Raw genomic sequence first — 10,170 nt, 5'->3', positions numbered from 1 at the left:
CACTTGGGGGTAGGCTTTGAAGTCTCAGGAGCTTAAGCAAGTTGATTTCTTGCTGCCTGCAGATCCAGATGTAGTGGTCTCTGCTCCTTCTCCAGCACCAACTTTACCTGCGTGCCACCATGCTTCCAGACAGGAAGATAATGGACTAAACGTCTGAAATTTTGAGCTAGCCCCAATTAAATGTTTTCCTTTACAAGAGTTGCAGTGGTTGTGGTGTTTGTTTTTACAGCTATTGAAATCCTAACTAAGACATTTACTCCAGACCCTTCAAGGGTACACAACAGTTGGGAGTCTGAGGGGACTGAATCACTTAAAGGGAGGAACAGAAAATGGGGGCAGGGGCTGTAGAGTAGGGAAGGAACCACCTCTCAGTCACTGGGAGACCTTAGCGATCCTTAGTCCACAGGTCCCATCAGTGATCAGACATCACTGGAGACATTGAGTGCATTCTACTAGAGAGCTACAAACAGTGCTCTGAACCCCCACCTTTGGGGGAATTACTTATCATCTACCTGGGCTTTGAAGCAATCACCTGGATCAGTTCTCTCTAGACCATGACCCCAGAACAGAGCATGAGGCTCCTAACGCAGGCATCCCTCAGCTTGCTTCTTTGACCTAAGTGACAGAAAGCCCCTCTCCTAAGAAGTTGAGAGGCTTGCCTACAAGAAAGGCTCTAAATTCTGTTTTCTATTGCCATCCAGGTTCAAGGTGTGAGGGGGTGGGGAGGATATGTTACTGGGATGTATGCCTTACTACCTGGGAGACTAAAGCCATAGCTCAGAGATGGAATTGTCTAGAGTCAATGAACAGGGAGGGAGAGTATGGCAAACCAGAAATAAGTTAAGGCAGGGTTACATGAATATTGGCAGAGAAGTACACACCAAGTTCGTAAGGATTGTCAAGAATGGTGAGGAGGAAGAGAGTGGGGTTAGAAGCACAAAGCATGGGCCGTGTCGGAAAGTGGAGGTGCTCAAGACCTGGGCCATCATGGGCCAGATGAACCCCAGATGTTTAGCCCCATGTTCGTACTGCCAATGAGTCAGGTAGATGAATGGGCAGATGGACAGGGAATCAACACAGGATAGACTAATGCACTTTTCAGTTAAACATTGAAGGCAACAGACTTCCTGCTCCTCTTCCTTTGGGGAGAAAAGCCTAGTAGGCTTCTCCTCTGAAGGGAGCTGTTCTGTGGGGCTGGGGCGGGGCTCCTCCGGTGGGAACCAATCACTTCCCTTTCTTTGGCTCATTAAATCCACAGCAAAGCCCAAACTAGTCAATTCCAAGGGAGACTGGGAACTTGTCCCATTCCAAAGTATAAAACTCCTGGTCCTAGGAGACTAGTGAGAGATACTGCCATGTAGATGTCATCTCCGTGACTGCTACCACATAAATGTTACCATGCTGGCTGGTACCGCCATGGCCATAACCACATATGTAATTACCTTGGCTGACATAATTATAGATGGTGCTACATAAGCACCACCATCTTGCCTACCTTGGCACATGCCCAACCATTGCTGAGGTGTGTGCCCCACTGGGCTCAGTACCACGTGTGCTTTGTGGCCTTAGCACGAGCCCTGCCACTGCTACAACTTATGTTCCCAGGGACTGGGACCCTGCATGTGCTGGGTCCGCCATTTTCACATGTCTCAGGAAAAGTGAATGGAGAAAACAAAAGAATGAAGGGAGGAAGGGAGGAAAAATAATAGATTAAGTAGAAAGTTTTAAGACATTAAAAACATAATTGGCTCATCAACTTGGTTTCCTACCCAGATTTCCTAGTGTTGTATCTCAAAATGAGAAACTGGAACAGGTGGAAAGTCCTACAAGCAGAAGGGCTTATGAAGAGTATACTTCGGGGGGGGGGGGGAGTAGGCCAGAACTGGAAGGAAGGTTAGAAGCTCAATGATTCGTATGTCCTACGGCCTTGGGGCCTCGGTTGGCCATTTGCTTAGGGTGTGCATTTTCGACTCACGTTGTATCTGCTGGAGGTTGCCTGGCCTTGCTTGGAGCTTTGTTGGTGATGGTGGGCCTGAACCTTTCTCTCTGCCAACTGCTTTCTTTCACACGCTGATTTTTGTCTTTACAAATGAATAAATACATATTCCATAAGTTAGTGACAACAAACTGTTAACGAATGAATAATGAAGGCTGAATGTAGGCCACTTCTTATTATAGACACTTAAAATTTGTAAAAAAAAAAAAAAAAAAAAAAAAAAAAAAAAAAAAAAAAAAAAAAAAAAAAAATAAAAACAAAAAAAAAAAAAAAAAAAAAAACAAAAACAACAAAAAAACCCAAAACAAAACAAAAAAGAGGGCAGGATTGCTCAGTGGTAGAGTACTTGCCTAACATACATAAGGCACTGGTATTAATCCCCAGCATGGGAAGGGGTGCAGCCCATCCCTGACTTTAAGCTGCTGAATGGTAGCTTTCAAGAGTCTATATGGTGCAGAGTCCTGTCCCCTCATTCCTCAGCTGCCCTTACTTTCCTAGGAGATACACTGAACAAGCTCTAAGCTATACACTACCATAGTACTCATATGGGTACATTGAGCAATTTGTGTTATAAAAAATTGTGTTATAAAAATACTTTCTGGGGTAGCAGGCAATCATTCCCAGAAGTTAGAGCTGTCAGTAAAATTGGTCTTGTTTATTTAAATGGTCATGAATCATTTCTTTTCCTGGTTGATGAGAAAGTTAGACCAACCATATATTTTGCTGAATAAAACATGAGTTCCTGCAAAGGGAAGCTGGAGACTTTTAAAATCTCACTCCTAATTTTAAAAGTGTTTGCCCCCTGCTTTCTGTTCATTTCAGGTCTGCCTCTGGGGGCTCAGAAGTCTGGATTTAGGAAGGTCATATCCCTTAACCTTTGAACTCCAGCCCAATGGCCAATATGTCTTTATGTTTCCTGCATTCCAGATATGCTTAGTCTTAAGCTGATGACGTTCGCAGCCAAGTTCATTGCCAGCTACATCCAACATCTGCGTGCAGAGAATGCTGGGACCCTGACTTCACTGTCTCTGGTTCATTTCTTGTCTCATCTGAATCATTCATTTTGTTAGGCTGAAAGCTTTGCAAAACCTTGATCATTCTTTTAAACTTCTAGGTCTATTAAACCACTTAGATCTTTAAAAACCGATCAGAAAAATGTCATTAAAACTGCAAAAAGTGACAAATTGTCTACTTTGGGGTGAGCAGAAAGCACCACAAACAAACCAATGATCCAGCCACGTTCAAATGGTGTTGTGTTTAGCCATTGAGAAGCTGGTTATTGGGGGAACTGGTAAACACCGCCAGAGTGCACTGGTTATAATGGGAGTCTTATTATGAGTAAGAAAATTATAAAAGAAAATGGAAGATTGAACAACATAATATAGATGAAAAGACACCGTCTTTGTCTAAGTTTTTATCTTTGATCATTCAAGCTATGCAATGACCTGTCTACAGCTTGCCAAAAATGTACTTAGCAGTCAAAAGATTACATACAGTTCCAACCTCATTAGGTATGTAAGACATTAGCTAAAACAGACATTAAACAGCACAGCGGTCAGTTAATTAGTAACTAGGGATTTCGCATGAGCAAATAAGGAGGTAGGTTTACGGAATGAACACGTGAGAAATGTTTCTGACTTGAGGAAGAGGTTCTCATGAAATGCCATAACCTGGGCAGTGAGTAATGGTGACAAACAACAAAGATATCCTCCAGGACTGCTGTTATTAAGGAGGTGTAAGAAGAAAGGCAGGAAGGGTTAGAGAGTTGATGGCCTGTTGGACCAGGGGATGGTGATGGGGACCATATTAGGAAAATCTTGGAATTCATATACAGTACTTAGAGCACTGTCCTAAGAACCCTGTGGAAATATAGGAGGTGCTAAGTTATAAATGATGTGGTCTAAGACCTTCTGAACACCAGGCTATGGAAAGCAGCTAGTAAGTGAGATGAGATGTCTTGGCTGGAACAGCTGGGTAATGAAAAAGGCAAGGACCACGCTCTGACTGACATGCTACATTCGCATTGACATCTCCCAGAACTAGAACATATTGTGCTAATGTTGAAAAGTATTATGCCAACTTCATTTTTTAAAACGGAATAATATGTATTTAGGTTATAATATAAGGTATACTTAAAAATCACACAGAACAATATCAATTTATAATAGATTACACATATTCAAAGAAAATGTTGTTCCATATTGAAAACGAGGAGTTTACATATCTATGACAACGTTTAAATAATTTTGGAAGAATCTGTTGATGACCCAAGGATTTGATGGATGCATTAGTTGTCCACTAGATGGCGGCAGTGCAACTGCAGAAAAATCATCTCCCACTAATTCAGCATTATTTCAGCTAGAAAAGGAGAAGTTCAAAACTAAATTCCAATAAACTTCACTAGCTTGATGGTAAAAATGGCTCAGTGGTTAAGATCATGTACTACTCTCTTACAGGACCCGAGTTCCAGGCCCAGCAACCACATCAGGTAGCTCCTCTGGCCTCTGTGGACACCTGCACTGTAGGGGGCATCACCACTTATAATTAAAAAATAAAAAAATAAATCTTTTTAAAAACAAATGTAACTTAAATTATTTTTTTTCTATTTCAGATATATGATACTGCAGATTAGAGAATTATTTCAACCATAGTAACAGAGTGATATTCTCCTATGAAAGTGTGTCATTCAATTCTTGCTTACTATACTATCTTACTCTACTTTGGCCATCTCTAATTAAGAAACGCTATGGCCCTAAATATGCAAACCATGTGTATAAACCACCAGAACCACCTAAAGTCTTAAGTTGAGCACTTTTTTTTAAAAAAAGAAATTATATTTTAATTAAAATGTTCATTTAAAAAGAGAAATCAAGACCATTGGGAGGGCTTTTTGAAAAGTCTGAGACACACTTACAGAGAGTAAGGAACAGAAAGGTGAATGTGAAAATCTAGGCATGCTGACTGCAGGATCCTGAAAACCTCTTGCTGTTACTATATCTACTGAAAGTTAATGGCGATCTGGTGGGGTGTAAGCAGGAGTCTGTTTCAATCCCCACGCATTAGTCTGATGCCTGCCTGCCTAGCTGCACACACACTACTGAGAACCCCCACTCAGGCTTGCTCACCCGAGATCCTCTAACCACACCCACTCTGGAAGCCAGCACAAGCTGAGTCCTTGGAGCTGTTCCACGCTCCAGTCCCTCACAGCAACAGTTAGCCCCCTAGGAGCTGGAGGCACTGGAGCCTTCTCTAACAGTGGAATTAGAAAGCGGTCTATCTTATTCCTGAGTTTCACTAACGGAATTCATCCTGCTACGTGTTCATCTGCTTTTGCAAGCTAGCCTATGGGAATTAGTCAAAAAAAAAATTTTTTTTTTTTTCTGGAAAGAGAAGCAGCAAGATACTGAAGGTAATTTGGGGACCCATGGAAATCTGTCTGGCGTGAACGGCAAACCACACTGCTTGCCTATCTGCTTGCACGTAATGAAAACAAAATTCTCTACAGCACTGACAAGGTTTCAATATTAAGAATCTGAAATCTGGGTTTCATCTCCAGTACCACAGAAAAACTAAATCCAACACCCACAATTAAAAGCCACACATTTTTATTTAAACAGTCACTTGGTGAAGTACCTAAAACAATTTGTTGGTTTGGATTTGAAAGAGAATTATTTTTTTAAAAACATCCCAAGCCACAGAAAAGCTTCCATTAACATTTCTTTTATTGTGACCTTCCTTCCGTTTTTAGTTAGTTTAGTCTTAGACGACTCCACGCGTGTGTATGCCGGTGTGCCTTGATCATATCCACTTCTGTCTCCCCCTTCCCAACTTCCCCCCAGGACTCTCCCAACTTCATGTCCTTTTTATTTATGTTCCACTGAGTCCAGTTAGTGAAGCTCATATGCACACGGGCATGGGGTCATTCACTTGGCCATGGCCAACTTTCCAGTGGCCATGCTCCTAAAGAAATGTGACTCTCCTCCCCCCCCCCCCCAAGCCTCTGAGAGATTAAATCTGTTAGGTCTTCAATCAATCAATCCCCCCAACAAAACCTACGTCTAGCACCACCAATCAGGAGGGAAAGCAGAAATTAAGTTTATGGTTTGGCTCCCAGCACCAGCCAATTATGTTAAAAGCCATAATGCCCCGCACTCTGATCAGATGTGTACCAGGCTAGGTACCCCCTTCTTGCATCTATAAATGTTTGCCTAAAACTAGGCTCAGGGCTCCACCTTCCTGCTGTGTCAGCATTGACGGGGAGCCCAAGCTGAAGCTTGAATAAAGAGACCCTAATGTGATTGCATCTGATTAGGCTCCTTGGTGGCCTTTTGGGGTTCACGATTGTTTCCTGGCACAATGGCAGATCTACGTCTACTTTTTTGAGAATTCTTCAGACTAGCAGCCGAAGTGGCTGGATGTGGTTACACTCCCACCAACAGTGTGAAGTGTTCTTCTATTACCCACCACGCCAACACTTTTGTCATTGCTGATAATGACTGGAGGGAGATGGAATCTTAGCATGACTTTAATCCGCATTTCCCTGATGGCTAATGATGTTGAACACTTTTGAAAGCTTTTATTAACCACTCGTATCTCTTCTTTGAGAACTTTCTGCTCAGATTCATAGACAATTTTTTTTTTGTCTTGGTGTTTTGGCATTTTTATCTTTTGATTACTGGAGACACTAATCCTCTATCAGATATATAGCTACAGAATATTTTCTCCCATTCTCTGGCTTGCCCATCGCTCATCACTCAGTTGGTCCTTGGCTTTACAGACACTTTTTAGTTTCATGAAGCTTCGATTATCAGTTGCTGGTCTTTGTCAGCTACATCAGTCCAATTTAGAAAGTCCTTGCTTATGCCTATAAGTTGAAGTGCTTTCCTACTTTTTTCTCTTTCAGTTTCAGAGTATCAGGTCTAATAATGATGTCACTGATCTAACTAGAGTTGGGTTTTGTGAGGGCGAGCAGTAGGCATCTTGTTGCATCATTTTTCTGCATGTTGAAACTTGGTTTCCCTATACCATGTGAAGGTATTGTTTTATCTCAATGTATATTTTGTCAACTTTGTCAAAGATTATGGTTGTGTTTCTGTAAAGTTGTATTTGGGTCCTCTGCTGGATTCCATTGATCTGTATGTCACTCTTTGGGCCAGCGTCACTTTGGTTTTGTTACTATAGCTCTGTAACATAATTTAAAGCTAGATATGATAATACTCCCCTGCAGTATTCTTTCTATTCTGTACATCTTGGGCTATCTCTTGTATTTTGTACTTCCCATATATTTCTTGAGCTTTTTTTTTCTGTCTGTGAAGAAAGTACCTGGACTTTTGCTTGGGTTTGCATTGGCTTTGACAGGATGGCCATTTCACAATGTTGAGTCTTTCGAACCTTGAGCATGGAAGCTCTCCAATCTTCTACTATCTTCCTCAGGTCTTTGATTTTTCAAAGTCTTAAAGTTCTCATCATAGATCCCCTAGGTATTTTGATCAGAGCAGCAGTGACATGGATAGCAAGCATCTCTATAATAGGATATGGAATTCCTTTACTATATTCCAAAGAGTCATCCATAGGGCAGTCCTATTTCTAGCTTTTTTGAAAAACTAACGTATGGATTTCCATAGTAACTGCTGTAGTTTGCACTCCCACAGGTATAAACAAGTGTTCCCTTTCTCTCACACTCTTTCTAATGTTTGTTGTTATTGTCCCTATATCTTAGGGAAGACTTACTGTTTCTACTGGTGCAAGTTGAAATAATCAAGTAGTTTTAATTTGCACTTCTCTGAGACTAAACATGTTGGACACTAAATAATGTTAATCAAACATTTGAGTCTCTTCTTTTGATTATGTTTGTGTTCAGTTCCTTAGCTCAGTTTTGAATTGGGTTATTATTCTTATTTTACATCACTTTTTAAAACATTACATTTATCTATTGATTATACGTGCTTGTGTTTGTTTACGAATGCACGTGTGGAAACATGAAGGCCATGGCGTGCTCATGGAGCTCAGGGGATGGGTTGTGAGAGTCAGTTCTCTCTTCCCACCGTTTGGATTGAGCTGAGGTCATAGACGTGTCAGCACGTGCCTTTACCCACTGAGCCATCTCTCCAGCCTAGAGGCTCTTGGTTTTCTTGATGCTTAGGTTTTGTGTATTCCAGACATCAATCCCCTGTCAGATGTATAGCTAACAATGTTCTCTCATTTTATAGGTTGCCTCTTCAGTCAGTTAAAAGTTTCCTTTGCACTACAGAAGCTTGTCAATTTCATAAGGTCCTACTCGTCCGTTGTTGGGCCTTATTCTTACACAGCCAGAGTCCTTACCTGAGCCTGCATCTTGATACATACTAGCTACTCTTTCTTCTAGGGGTTTCAGAGTTTCCAGTCTAATGGAGGCTTTGCTCCGTTCAGAGTTGGATTTCTCTATCAGTTGTGAGAAAAGGGTCAAGGGTCATGTTTGTAGATGTGGCAAGACTAATTAGTGGTTCACTATCCATCCTACCTTTGCTCAAAGCAGCGTAAATGAAAGTTATCTTCCATTTTTCCATCTCCGAAACAAGTCTTCGGAACCCACGGAGCAGGCAAGGACACATCATCACTATCCGTTACAATCGGTGCCGCTGGCAAGAGCTACTGGAGACGTGCAGGCCATCTCCCCGTGCTTGAATTCTCCTAATACATAAGAGACCACAAAAGGTAGAGGTGGTGATTTAAGATATGTAATAAATAAATACTTTTTATGAGAGAATTTTTACCTCAGAGAAGACAAAAACAAAGCAATAGACTAGGGCTTAAATGAAAGAAGAGAGAACCAAATAGCCGAAGCTGTATAAATGAGTCATTCTGGACTCACAGAGAAAATAAAAGGAAATTGAAATTTATTGAGAAATAACCATGGGGCATGCACAAACTGTGCCCCAGGGCCATGAACTAGAAAAGGAAGTCACTATGAATATCATAAATCAATGAATAATTTTTAAAATAAAGTGTGTTTTGTACTTTCAGACATTTATCAGGTTGATGTACTTGGGGAAGGGGTCTAGTTTTCTCTAGGTTATGCCATTCCGGGATCCCCCCTTATTAAAACCAACAGTGCAAAAAAAAAAAAAAAAAAAAAAAAAAAAAACCAGAAACAAAAACAAAACATGAGGCACTTTTTAATTTCTCCTTGAAGTCTCTATCTGCTACCTTCATCACAGACTTGGTGCTCTAATTCAAAAGGCCTTCTTCCTGTGGCCGAGATAAAATGTTCACTGGTGCCTGTAATGTCGTATTTACAGAGAGAGCTGAGTGGCGCCTTCCATGACTTGATTTTTGGATATTGCTACACTATCCCAAATAAAAGTACTATTAAAAATAAGAAAAGAAAAATATATAAAAACAGTCTTTTTCACAGTTTAAAACTTATTGGGTCTGTCTTTCTCTTCCGTCCCAGGCGCTGTGGAAGCCGTGGCTTACCGTGCAGACATGGCCAAGTCCACAAACCACACCACACACAACCAGTCCTGCAAGTGGCACAGAAATGGTATCAAGAAACCCCGGTAATAAAGATATGAATCTCTTAAGGGGGTTGACCCCAAGATCCTGAGGAACATACGCTTTGCCAAGAAGCACAACAAGAAAGGCCTGAAGAAGATGCAGACCAACAATGCAAAGGCAGTGAGTGCATGCCCAGAAGCCATCAAGGCCCTTGTGAAGCCTCAGGCCATCAAGCCCAAGATGCCAAAGGGCCTCAGCCGCAAATTCAGCCTCCTGGCTTTCATCGCTCACCCCAAGCTTGGGAAGCGGATTCGAAGCTACACGGCCAAGGGCTGCAGGCTCTGCCAACCAAAGCCCAAGGTTCAAGCCAAGGCAGAGGCCGCAGCTCCAGCTAAGGCCCAGGCTTCAGCTCCAGCCCATGCTCCTAAAGGTGCCCAGGCCCCTGTAAAGGCCCCATAGAAAAGGCTCCTGCCAACATGAAGACAGATGGACCGCTGTGAAACACCTACCCACACATTATTTGCAGATGATCAGTGTCCTATGCTGTTTTTACAAATAAACTTGAGACAAGAAACAAAAAGTATTGCTAAAACATACCATAAATTTATTTCATAACAGCATTTAATTGTTTCGATTGATATATTGACATACATTTTTTGGTTTTTATAAGTTGTACCATTAAAATTAGAAATAGGCAT

General features: G+C 41.5%; 1 pseudogene; it reads left to right on the top strand.

Moving 5' to 3' along the window:
- Nucleotides 1-9,460: 9,460 nt before the first annotated feature.
- Nucleotides 9,461-9,931, top strand: LOC117713520 (large ribosomal subunit protein eL29 pseudogene; annotated as a pseudogene).
- The last annotated feature ends 239 nt before the right edge of the window (nucleotides 9,932-10,170 follow it).

The sequence above is a fragment of the Arvicanthis niloticus genome, chromosome 8, assembly GCF_011762505.2.
Source record: "Arvicanthis niloticus isolate mArvNil1 chromosome 8, mArvNil1.pat.X, whole genome shotgun sequence".
NCBI classification, from domain to species: Eukaryota; Metazoa; Chordata; class Mammalia; order Rodentia; family Muridae; genus Arvicanthis; species Arvicanthis niloticus.
This window is presented reverse-complemented; position numbering and strand designations above follow the sequence as displayed.